At 34.7% G+C, this 13868-nt stretch overlaps 1 long non-coding RNA gene across 1 annotated transcript; it reads left to right on the top strand.

Annotated features, from left to right (window-relative positions):
* The first annotated feature begins 1132 nt into the window (after positions 1–1132).
* Positions 1133–5525, top strand: LOC110804752 (uncharacterized). The gene is made up of 5 exons (XR_002537822.2): positions 1133–1562; positions 2445–2546; positions 3149–3181; positions 3269–3355; positions 5042–5525. It is a non-coding gene; the product is annotated as an uncharacterized lncRNA (long non-coding RNA).
* The last annotated feature ends 8343 nt before the right edge of the window (positions 5526–13868 follow it).

Consider the following 13868-nt stretch of genomic DNA (forward strand, 5'->3'; position numbering starts at 1 on the left):
CTATAACTGATATGTCCAGATCATAACCAACATGCGTAGGTCATGTTCAAATAAGAACTAATATGTATAGATGATGTCCATAGAATAACCAATATGTACATAAACCTTTCCAAATCGATCATATAAGACCAATTTAAAACTTCATATTAGAGTAATCCAGATTAGACCAACCCATATTAGATTAGATCAAACCAATCAATAGGAATAATGCTCCACGAAAAGTCTTACATATGAACATTTATATTATACTTCATATTAAGTCCTATACTAACTAAATAATAGAAGTACTTATCTTGTGAATAAAAAAACAAATAAATAAAATCCAAAAGCTAAATGCATGTGTTCATTTTTTTATACTCCCTCCGAACTTTTTAAAGAGTCGAAATTACTAAATATTTCCGGCCGTAATTTTTTAGGAGTCACAATTCTATTTTTGGTAAATTTTACACCAACTCTCCAATTGTTTATTACTTTTTATGAGCCCATTTAACTCATAAATAATTCACTTTTGGTAACTTTTACACTCCACTTGTTTTTCTTAAATATTTTTTTATTGTCAACTATCCTACTTGAATCATTATTTATATCAAAGTCAACTATGTTTCCTTAATATTTGTTTCGATCAATATGTGAATCCTAACAAAATACGGAGAGAGTACCAAAAATCAAATTGATCGACCAAACATGTGAGTTAAATAGATTGTCTAATAATATTTTAATAGATTGTCATTTAAATTAAATTACTACTCCCTCCGAATCTAAATGTTATTCCCGTTTCCTTTTTTAGTGTCCCAAAATAATTTTTCCATTTCTTTTATTTCCTTTTTAATCTCTTCCTTGTAATTTGAACTTTGTAATTCCATTGGTTTATCAATAAAAAACCTTGTAGTGTCATTGGTTGGTTTAAGTTTGGATGGATTAATGAGTTGGCATTTTTATTCCTTGAATTCTATTGGTTCAACTATTTTGTTTTCTTGTGAAAATGGAATAAAAAAGCAACAAAAGATTTGTAAAATGACAACCGGGAATAACATTTAGGTTCTGAGGGAGTAACTTTTTTTAGTGCTTGATTTCATTTAACAAAAGATTTGTAGTCCTACTTTTAGTTACACAAATTTTAATTGTAAAAGTATTCAAGAGGGGAAAAAAAGAAGAAAAAAAAAAAAAAAACCTCACTTTTGTTCATAGGAATTGACGAAGAAGAAGGAACCCACCATCTCAACTTTCTCAAGTTCTCAACTGCTATTCCTATTCGTATGAAATATCAGAAGTCGGTCCAAACTCTAGAAATTTCAAAGTTCAAAAACAAATAGAAACTCCAAAGTTAGAAGAATAATCGAAGCTTCTGGTAAACTGAAGATTTAGTTTCTAATTTGAGAGGGAAATTTCCTAAATTTCCTAAATTCATAAGTTTTTCCCTCCGAAAATTCCCGTAATATTTGGGATATGGGAACTGCAATTAGGTTTTACTCTTTTTCCCTTGACCAAAACTCCTCCTCCTATACAGCTATCACCAAAAAAAATCTGGGAAAAGAACGAACCTCCCGCAAGAAGGGTTTGAGGTATGATTCAACACTCTTTCTTTAGTTTAATTTTGGATTTGTGTTAATTTGTCAAACTTGGATTTTCTTGAATTTCAGTTTTGTAGAGTTATGACAGAGTTTCTTCAATTTTGTTTATTAATACTCCTAGAAAACATTTATTTCTGGAAAATTTGGGTGAATTTTATTTGTTTATGCCAAGGGTTTGATCGAGTAGTCTACAACTTAGGGTATTTTATATCTAGACCTGAATTTTGAATTGGTAATTTTTTTAACAAAACTATGTAAAATATATAGTTATATTCTCCTGGCCAATTTCAATATTATTTATTCAGTAACGTCTATATCCTAAGTCTCTAAAGCAACCACTTGGGACCTCACTACATGAAATTTCACATTGAAGCTTTCAAGTGACGTATCCTGGAACTACATTAATGTTACCACTAAGTAGATGTATCCCTGACATATTGTGTATGCTAGCACTTCAAACACGCCTTTATGTGATTTATGTGAAATGAAAATGAAGTTAAGGGACAATGATCACACAATAAGAGTCTAATAAACTTCTAATACTAAGGAGAAACATACAGATTCATGGCTCGATAGTAGTTCAGGCCATCAGTAAAGCCTGTCTGTTTGTACTTTTCAGCAAAATAGGTGATGTCATCCTCTTAAAGCCATGGAGGTAAATCAATAGCCGTTTTTCACTTGACCCTTAGAAAACATATTTTGAGCTTAAGATAGAATTACTGTTTCATAGCCTTGTCTAGAATTCACTGTGTTCTTCTGTTTTAGACTATGTGGTATGTTGTTTTAGACGTTATTATTCTTACTTCCTCAATTTTTGAATTTTAACATCTGGTCTCTAACTAAATTTTATGTACATGTATATTAATTGTGTAGATGCAAAAGACCGGAAAGATCCTCCCTGCTCCTGATCTTTACTTGAAAAATCATACGAAAAAGGACAATACTATGACAAGTGAGGAGGCACAAAAAATCTAGGTATGTTTTGGTTGATAATATGAAAATCTTGGTGTTTATGATATGCTTGGTAGTCATAGCTATAAGAAACATTTATCATGATGTCTGTCATTAGTACTTGAGACCCCATGTTACTTAACCTGCTCACTTTTGAACTAAACTCTTGTATAACTCTTGGGTTTATCTTCTAATAAAGTTGCTTATATTTTGAAGTTTTGTTGCATTGAATGAAATGGCCCAATGAACCTTATATGGGGCTTATTTGCACATTGAAGTTGCTTATATTTTGAATTTTTGTTGCATTGAATGAAATGGCCCAATGAACCTTCTAATCTCCTTATGGGTCTTATTTGCACATTGAATGAAATGGCCCAATGAACCTTATGTGATGTCCACATTACCATATGTGATTCAATGAGCTGCATGAATTGGGTTATTCACTTAATTGCATGTTACCAGGGTATAATCAATTCTTCTTTGCAAGTTTATAAGCTGGGTGGTTTCACAATAGAATTTTATTCTCAAGGCTGTCATGTTGCAATATCCCCCTCCCTGAATCCTTCATAATTTCATTTGGGCCTATTGAATTTGTTTTGATAAGTTGAAGTTCACAACTATTTCAGGATGATGCTCATATCTTCTGCATGGAAGGCCAAGTAAGTTGGATAGGCTTATGACTGTAAAACTAATTCTGTTACTTTTTCATATATCCCGAATAACTAGCCTGTGTTTGTAATTTTCAGGTTAAAGATGAAGTCAGGGCTGCACTAAATTTTATCAACTACGTGTATGACAAATTTGGGTTTACCTTCGAGCTAAAGCTGTCAACTGTATGAGAATACTCTCTTATTTCCTTTTTAGTACTTGCTTTCATCAGTATTAGTATATGAAACAATGTTTGTAAGATGATTTCCTGTTTCAATCCTCTTGAGTTTTGTTATTATGTAATGTTTTCCATGTTTATCTGATAATTATCGCTGATGTTGACCCTATAAAATTGTTGGTATTGTTTGAGACCTTTGAGTACATATAGCTTTTCGAATGTGTGATTGGTTCCCTCTTGTAGAAGGCCCTAAACAGGTAGTGTTTTCTCCACATAAAATTCTTTTTTGAGTATTTATGTGTTGATAACCTCTGGTGCCCGTTTTCCGAGTAAGAAATTACAGTAGGTCCTTTCTTGATGAGTCTGTCATGCTGTCTGTTACCATGCAGTCAGCTATATTCTTCTTTTTCTTCCTGTGAGTCTGCGACCTGTGAAAAATTGGAATCTCTAGGAATCTCGTATTTTCCTTGTGCAAGGTTATCATCCTTGTTAATTGTGTAGAACTTGTGTAAACTAGATGCTGAGACCATATAGAGGAAGATGGAGTGTAAAAAGGAGGTTTTCAGATTGGATGAGAAGCTACTAGTATCACGTTGTGAACCAAACGCCCCCTGAAAAGAAAAAAATTCAGCACAAAGGGTGGGGAATAGTTCCACTAAGAAATTATTTTTAATTCTTTTAGGGCCATTTGAGACTTGTGACCATAGACTCACTGTTAATCCTGGTTTTAAATTTTACACTTCTTTTTCAATTAGTTTGAGCCATTGCTATAGTTATCTTCCCTTAGGTTTAGGGACTTGTAACTCCATCCCATGCAGAAACTCTGCTACATGTTTCTTTTCCTTCTTCATTAAAGAAAGTAATGGTGACTAATCAACTCTGGGTGAAAGTTTATTCTTCAACCTGAAACAACCTTTTTATTTAGTTGAAAAGAAAAAGGCATGGAATTTCACATCAACTGTGCCACAGTGATCAACCCCATTGTCAAACTTCCTGAAACTAATCTATAAGCGTTGTTTGAGAGTCAGTGGGAGAATTATTGACTCTCTGTTATTGGTCTCCCTTCAGCTAATCTGTAAAACGGGTAAAGATTCTATCGCTTTTACAATTGTTCGTTTTTTTGGGTCAAACAATGCATGCCAACTGTTTTCTTTCCCCTGATTAACGATTTTTCCTCAAAAAGACATTGTTAGTTTGCTCATTTACCCCAAATTACCCGATGTTGTTTGTATGTGTTTTGATCCCTATACTTGTTCATGTATTTTCCACTTGTAAAACCTTCGTCATGATTTTATGCACTAGGCTGTGGAGGCTTATGTTTGATTGGAAACTGTAAATTTTAGTTATGTGGAAATGTTGGGGGTTATATTTTACTGGTTGTTATCTAGGGGTACGTCTTGCTGGAAAATTTACAACAAAGGTAGGCACCTTGATTATACTTGAGTGCATTATTTAACCAAGATGACATGAGTCTTAGACTGTTAGAGTGGGCGATGAAAACAAGATATTTAGGCAATTGAAAATTGTATATTTAGACAACACTGATTCCGCATTGTACTTTGTGCTTTATAGTTAGACAATCTATCAACCTGTTTTCTTTGTATCCTTCACTGGATTTAGATAATTGATTGTGCATGTTTTAGCCTTATATATATTTATAATTTAATTGTTTTTAACTATTCTTATTACATAGAGACCAGAGAATTACCTAGGAGAAAAAGAGACTTGGGAGAAGGCTTGGAAGAAGGCTGAGACGACTGTCGTAGTTTGGAAGAGTTATACATCAAACTAAACAAATCAATGATTCCAGTATATTACTGCATATATTACTGCAGGATCTTTTTCTCCTGAGATGGAGCCACCAAAGGAGCAAGATTGTTTAATATATATTTTACGTGCCATAGAGATTGCAATCCAAAGCTGTAGGGCTGCGTAGCAGTTGAAGACTATCTATTGAAATAGGTTTTTTAAGCTTCTTTTAGGCATTTTGTTTTTTTACCATAGTTGATTATGGTTGACTTTACTAAGAGTTGTATTATGTTCATGGCTTGCAAAGTGTTTTTTACTAGGTGTTTGTTTTTTTACCTTGTACAAACCATATTTCCTTTGGTTTTCATACAATGATTATTTACCCATAAGAATAGTTGGGTTATATAAAGTATTACATATTGCAAATATTATTATCTTAAAGTTATTTAGTCACCAACAATTAAGAAAGTGGCGAATTTGCAATCGATTTTAGTCGCAACATAGAACCTACTATATATATGTAGTTGTTTGCTTATCAAAAGTTTAGTCTTTGTTTAGTTATCGAAACTTTCAGTCACTAATTTAAGATGGATTAAACTAGTTGTCATTGTCTCAAATTTGTGACTGAAATCACTTAGTAACTAAACTGCAACATATGTAGCTCGTATCGATTTAGAGACTGCTTAAGTGCTTGTTGTTAATTAATGACCATATGATACAGTCACTAAGTTGTAACGAAAGTGTTGGTTGTTAATTCGTGACCACAAAATATGGTCACTAGATTATCACAAAATAACCAGTCACAAATTAGGAACTACTAAAGTGGTTAGGGGTGTTCATTAGCGGGTACCCGCATTTTTTGGTATCCGAAAATCCGGGTACCCGCTTTATCGGGTAGTGAAAATATCGGCCCATGACCCGACCCGTGAAGTACGTAAATCGGGTACACGAAATTTCCGGGTCGGGTCATAGGGTACCCGCAAATAATCTATGAACCAAAACTTCCACCATTTTCGGACAACTAAAAATCCAGATTCATCCAAAATTTCTAACAATTATATTGTTTATAGAAGAAAAAAAACCAAAAAGAAAGAGGAAGTGCATATACCTAACTAGTTCTAAGCTGAAATTATAAACAAGTACTCCGTACAACAACTCTCAGCGTTTGAGTGCAAATAAAAAGAATAGCGATAAATACCAAATTATAGATCTTGAAATTTGTTTGAATGCAGTACACCAATTACTTATAAAATACTATGCGAATTCTCAAATTTCTTTTACTCATGCCATCTTCATAGCTTGAGATAGACATCAGTTACTACTATTTCTCAATTGCAAAATTGCTTTTTACGGTGGTATACAAGAAGATTGGTTTGTTACCAAGCAATCTTGGTCTTCTTTTGAGAAACTTGCCATTATTTCTCAATACTCTTTTTGTATTTTGGCAGGGATAAGTATTGAGTTAGATAAAGAAACCAATAGAGAGGAAAGGGATGAAAGCTCCTTCACTGATTCAAGAAAGAAAGTGAAAATAAAATGTATAAATCCCTAGATTTTCACAAACAAATCCGGAAAATTAACAAAGGGAAAAGAAGTTAGCGGGTATTTCGGGTACCCGTTTCAATAAAAAGTGGCCCATGACCCGACCCGGTTAAGGCGGGTCGGGTACCCGACCCGGTATTTCCTGAAAAAATGGTTGAACTACCCGATTATTTTGAAGCGGGTCATCGGGTCGCCGGGTCGGGTAATACGGGTCGGGTAATTATGAACACCCCTAAAAGTGGTAGTCGCTACATAATGACGAGAAAATTTGGTCAGAAAATAGCAACGGTTAACAATCAGTCATTAAATGGACACAGATTTCGTGGTTACCGTATGGTGACTGATAAAATTGGCGGTCACAAAACTGAGACAGTTAAAATTTTGCGACTAGGTCTTTTGTGACGGATCAAATCAGTCGCAATTTCCGTCGCTAAAGGCGTTTAGCGACTGAATTTTGATGTTTAGCGACTGATTTTTCCGTCCTTAAATACCTCTTTTCTTGTAGTGTATGGATCTTCTAGATTAGTCAATGGACTTTATTTATTAGATCACGACAAACAAGTTTATAATATAAATACCAAAAAGGCCAAAAAGGATGATTCAGATCTCACCTATCTGTGGCATTGTCGATTAGGCCATATTAACTTGAAACGCATGGAAAGACTTCAAAAGGAAGGAATTCTAGAACCATTTGACTTAGAGGATTATGGTAAGTGCGAATCATGTTTACTTGGCAAAATGACAAAGCAACCTTTCTCTAAAGTTGGAGAAAGAGCAACTGAACTATTGGGTTTAATCCATACAGATGTATGTGGACCAATGAGTACAAATGCTAGGGGTGGTTTCAGCTACTTTATCACTTTCACTGATGACTTCAGTAGATATGGTTATGCCTACCTAATGAAGTATAAGTCTGAATCCTTTGACAAATTCAAGGAATTTCAGAGTGAGGTAGAGAATCAATTAGGCAAGAAGATTAAGGCACTGCGGTCTGATAGAGGCGGTGAATATCTGAGCTATGAATTTGATGACCATCTGAAAGAATGTGGAATTCTATCAGAATTGACTCCTCCTGGAACACCACAATGGAACGGTGTGTCGGAACGGAGGAACAGAACCTTGCTAGACATGGTTAGATCAATGATGGGTCAGGCCGAACTTCCAATAAAATTTTGGGGACATGCACTAAATACAACCGCACTCACTATAAATAGAGCTCTGTCTAAAGCTGTTGAAAAGACTCCATATGAGTTATGGTTTGGAAAGCCTCCAAAAGTGTCTTTTCTTAAGATTTGGGGATGTGAAGTATACGTCAAACGATTAATTTCAGACAAACTTCATCCAAAATCTGACAAATGTATCCTTGTGGGCTATCCAAAGGAAACAAATGGGTATTACTTCTACAATACATCTGAGAACAAGGTGTTTGTTGCTCGAGATGGTATCTTTTTGGAAAAGGATCACATTTCCAAAATGACAAGTGGGAGAAAAGTAGACCTCGAAGAAATTCGAGTCGAACAACAAACTCTAGAGAATGCTCAAGATGACATTCAAGATGAAACTCAGAGATCTTTAGAAGTTTCTGGTGAGAATCATGGACAATCTAGAGATGTAACCCCGCGTAGATCGCAGAGATATAGATCTCAACCGGAAAGGTACTTAGGTATTTTGACGAACGAGAGCAATGACGTTCTATTACTTGAAAGTGATGAACCTGCGACTTACAAGCAAGCTATGACGAGCCCTAGCTCCAAGCAATGGCAAGAAGCCATGCAATCTGAATTAGACTCCATGTTGAAAACCAAGTTTGGGATTTGGTCGATTTGCCAGATGGCTACCAAGCCATTGGAAGCAAATGGGTTTTTAAACTGAAAAAGGACAAGGATGGGAAACTTGAAGTTTTCAAAGCTAGATTGGTTGCAAAAGGTTACAGGAAAGTCCACGGTGTGGATTACGATGAAACCTTTTCACCAGTTACAATGCTAAAGTCTATTCAGATAATGTTAGCAATCGCTGCATATTACGATTACGAAATATGGCAGATGGATGTCAAAATCGCTTTCTTAAACGACGTTTTAACAGAAACTGTGTTTTTGACATAGCCTGAGGGTTTTGAGGATCCAAAGAATGCTAAAAAGGTATGCAAGCTAAAGAAATCAATCTACGGATTGAAGCAGGCATCCAGGAGCTGGAATATACGTTTTGATGAAGCAGTCAGTGACTTTGGTTTCATCACCGAGCTCACAAACTAACTTCAATGTTAATATGAATTGGTATATACCGTTTACGGAGTACATGTCTTTTGAAGAAAAAGTATGTATCGCGTGCATTCAGATCTAGTACACGTAAACATTCTAAATATTAAAAGCGCATAAAGGCAATAATAAATTAAAATAAGAATTATATAGTTTAAATTTCTTTTTTAGAAATTCATTGTAGAACCAAGATACAGTATTTTTGAAATAGCTACCCACCTTTAGTGGGTATGTCATTCGAGTTCCTTAAGAATGAATGACATAATTGTGGTGAAAATATATAAAGAAATGAATTGAATGACACACATATAACAATAATGAACCGCCCCAATCTAGGCTTCACGTGGTTAACCGAAGCATGGCAAGCTGTTGGGACACATTCTAGTGCTTAAGGAGAGAAAAGATGGAAAAGAGTAGAGAAGATGCAACCACAACGGTGGAGATGGGGAGAAAGAACCCGGCACCGGCATCCGGTGCAGGTGCAGATGTTGGAGCCATAACCTGAGCATTCACCGCTGCAACAATGGAAAGAACGGCACCCACGGCTAAGGCGAATGAGTTCATGCTAATAGCTCTTGCCATTGATTTTTAATTTGTTTCAACCACTACACACAAAATAAGATCTGTATTATTTGAAATACTGCTACTTAATTGTATGTTGGATTGAGTGAGATGGAAAGTTTTGAATTTGGATAGAGTATATATACGGGATTATAGACAAGCTAGAGAATTGATCCATTCATTAAGATGTGATGTATATGCATGGTGTGTGACATGTTGTAGGACGAGAGATTTTGCTGTAGTTGTCCGGAAAAGTATGTACGCGATGATGCATGTCACGTTCGCGTACTAATACGCATGACATAGAAGAATGGAATGCCTTTTAGTTTGTGGAAGTCGTTCACACGGTAGTATACGTAGTTGCAATTCATATTGGAGTATATTCTTGATTGAATGCGTCAATGCGTTGTTGTTCAATGAGTTTATGATCTAATTAATTAGATCATCGAGTACAAGTTAATAACTTAGGTAATTGTTCAAAATTCAGGGATGTCAATGGGACAAGATGAGATCGAGTGCAGATATAGGTCATTTTATCCCCGCCTCATTATTCATTGCCGGTATAAAATTCATTCTCATCCCCGCTTCAAAGGGTACAAACTAAAATCTATTCCCGCTTCACCACCTATCTGGGTATCCATCCCCATTCACGCCCCATACCCGCGTCAATACTCGCCTAATTTTTCTTATTTTGAAGCAAACATCCGATAACATATATAATTAAAATTTAACTTTTAAAAAATAACTTATGACTAAAATTAACATTTATAATGGGAAAAAAGTATGTGCAATAACAAAACATTCCAAACAAACATACTTAAAAATCTCACGTAAATCATATTATCACATACAAATATATCTAAACTACACTAGGTCCCATGCATGCACGAATATTCTAAAATTACTTAGCCATATTTTTATAATATATTTGATTGAAATAATTTCCTCCCATAAATTAACGCATAATTAATAAATCTTGAACATTACTCATTTAACCATCTTTCAATTTCAGTCCGATTACATATTGCATATTTTATATCCTTAATATGCTAATTAGACAAAAATATTAAGTAAATATATTCTCCATTATTAACATATTGATTTGACTAAAATGTTGCCAAAAATAACCAATATTTATGTGACATCTATTATTTTCATAAAAATTTATTCTTTTTTCTCTACATAAATAGTTAATAAAAATGATAAAAAAAATTTAAAATATAAATAAAGTAAAGATTTTGTTTAGAAAATTTATTTTGGAGGGAAAATTTTGCACCAAGAAGTGACATGTGTCATTCATGGTGTCTGCTTTAGGCTCTGTTCTCTTCACCTTATTTTCACTTATTTCAGGTCTGATAAGATAAGATAAGATAAAATAAGATAAGTTCAGGGTCAATAAGATAAGATAAGATAAGATAAGTTCAGGGTCAATAAGATAAGATAAGATAAGATAAGATAAGATAAGTTCAGGGCCAATAAGATAAGATAAGATAAGATAAGATAAGATAAGATAAGGTAAATATTACATAAGGTTATACTATAAGTTTCAATAAGATAAGCTAGGGTCAATAAGATAAGATAAGGGTTAATAAGATAAGATAAGATAAGATAAGATAAGATAAGATAAGATAAGGGTCAATAAGTTCAGATAAGATAAGATAAGATAAGATAAGGGCCAATAAGATAAGATAAGATAAGATAAGTTCAGGGCCAATAAGATAAGATAAGATAAGTGAAATTCAGGTGAAGAGAACACTACCTTAGTATAAAGTACTCCCTCCGTCTCTATTTTTTCTTTACGTTTTCCTTTTTAGGTATTTCAAAATGTTCTTTACATTTCCTTTTATATTATCACATAAATGACTTATTATTCTATCAAAATTTGTGTCCATTTATTATTTTAACCAATTAAATTCATTGGGTCATTTAATCTCTCACACTTTTTCATTGGTACATTAAATTTTTCTCATTTCCCAATATCAGAATTTTGATAAAAGTGAAAACATTATAAATAAACGTTATTTATCTTGTTTAAATAAAAAAAATTGAGGAATCTCGATGCAAATTAATCTATACTATATATTAAAAAGCGTTTGTAAGAAAGTATGCGTGACACGTGGCGCTCTGTTTACGAGTCATTCACTCAATGTACTTTTCATATACATAAAAAAAAATGTTAAACATAGTTTGTATAAGATTTGAACCCCCAACTTTAAGTTTAAACAATAAAGCTTTTACCACTAGGACATGGCATGTTTCATGTTATCATTGCAAAAAAAAATCTAACTAAATGTGAAGTTATTAATGTAGTAACCCGAGGCATCGCCCGGATCCAAAAACTAGTTAATCGTTAAAACGCGTGAAAAATATCAAACGTAAAAAACAAAAAGAGACGGAGGGAGTAATAGATACTCTCTCCCTCCCAAATTACTCGTTACACTTATCTTTGCACAAAGTTTTAGGTAATTAGTGGTTGTTTAATTGGTTATCAATTGTTATTTTATTAAAAAAATTAGATGTGATAGAAGTTAGTGGGGTATTTTTTTTTAATTGAATGAGAGAGGGTGTGGGGACAAAAAAAAATTGTGGGAAGAGAGAGACAATATAATAATTGTGGGGTCATTCATAATTTAGAAATGTAATAACTAATTTGGGACGGACGAAAAAGGAAAGTGTAACAACTAATCTGTGACGGAGGGAGTACATTAAAAAAATATTGAACTTTAGATCTTCTTTAAAAAATTTAATTCACAAAGAAAAGGACAGTCGAGTCAGATTGACGTGTATGAAGCAGGGCGGGTGGGGATAGGAAGGGTTCAACAAAAAATCCGCACCCGTCCCATCTCCCATGGCAGGTCCGATTTTATACACATCACCCTCAAACCTCCCCCTATCCCTCCCTATTTGGGGCAGATGCAGACAATTTTCTCATATAACCAGATCCCACTGATATCCTTATAAATACTACTCTATACTCATTAGTACTCCGTACATTAGTATTCATTTGAATGTCTACATAGTACTTCCTCCGTTCTTATTTACATGATGTAGACACCTACTTTTGTCCCCATTCCCGCAAGGGAAAGGTTCGATGATGAAAGCATAAAAACTCCACTTGACAACGCATCTCCTATAAAATAAACGAATCTCGATTCCCCATTTCACCTGAAACCTGCTATTTATGGAAACCTGCTAAAAATAGTAACTGCCGTAAAAGGTAGCTTCTAAAAGTGGCAAATCATAAAAGATAGAAACCTGTCAGAATTAGGTGTTGCATTCCAACATAAATCCTAAATGAGATAGAAAACTGCGAGAATCCTATTCCTAATAGGATTCGGAAATAAGAGTTACGTATTAATTAAAATCCTAACGAGCCTAGAGTTCGTAACGGGCCCAGACGCATTCCGTCACAAAATTGATACGCGCTAAAAGACTCGAATTAATCTCAAACTCTACGGATTTTAGGAATCCGAATCTGACTAAACAAAACGGCCTAGATCCTATTTTCAACGCCTGGCTCTGGGCGCCGAAATCTTCGGCGCCCAGGCCTGGGCGCTGAAAGTACCTGGGTACGTTTCTTTTCCTAATTCTTTGCGGATTAGAACTCTGCAATTCTATCTTTCCACGAACTCTTCCCTATAAATAGGCCCCTAGTTTCGACGTGAAACACACAACAACACATAATATATTCTGAGTATTGACTCTAAACCCCTTAGCCTAAGCCTCTCGCTGCGAAACTGTTCACGCGTTCTGTCGCAATCGATCCATAAATCGAACAGAACGTATCCTGTCCCATAATTGAGATTCGTTAAATAAAAAGGAGAAATAGCAAAGTCAAAGTGGTTAGTTTTCTGAGAACCGTGACGCACCTCTCAAGGGTGCGTCGTAATGTGTCCCTTTTCGATGATTTAACTGCTTTCCTCCCCCTTTTTTATGAACTGTTAAACTAACCTAATATGATTGTTCTATCACGCCTAACAAATATAATATTTTTGGGAAATCGGATTATCATGCTAGGTCCCTTAATGTTATTTAAATCAGATAATCACGATCGAATTAGTATTATATGTTGCATATTGCTAAAATCAACTCAGATTAGTTTAATAGTTAACGCATGTCCCTTCAATTATTTATGCTGAGCTAGTAAGGATATCCTGCCTCTGGAGTTATCGACGAGCGAATTACTCCTCTCGGTAGTTACAGTCCCCCGAACCCTCAATCTCTACCTTGCGGGTGTATATTGAGAGATCCCCACACCAGGGATCACAAGGGAACCTACGGCCGTCGTGGTCAAACATAATTGCACTCCCTTTATGTCACGATAACCGGGTTTTGTCAGTTTTTCTCATTGTCGTTAAAAACAGAATGGCGACTCCTATATTACTAGTCAATTGGGTGTATACTCACAGGAAA

Source organism: Spinacia oleracea, chromosome 3, assembly GCF_020520425.1.
Source record: "Spinacia oleracea cultivar Varoflay chromosome 3, BTI_SOV_V1, whole genome shotgun sequence".
NCBI lineage: Eukaryota > Viridiplantae > Streptophyta > Magnoliopsida > Caryophyllales > Amaranthaceae > Spinacia > Spinacia oleracea.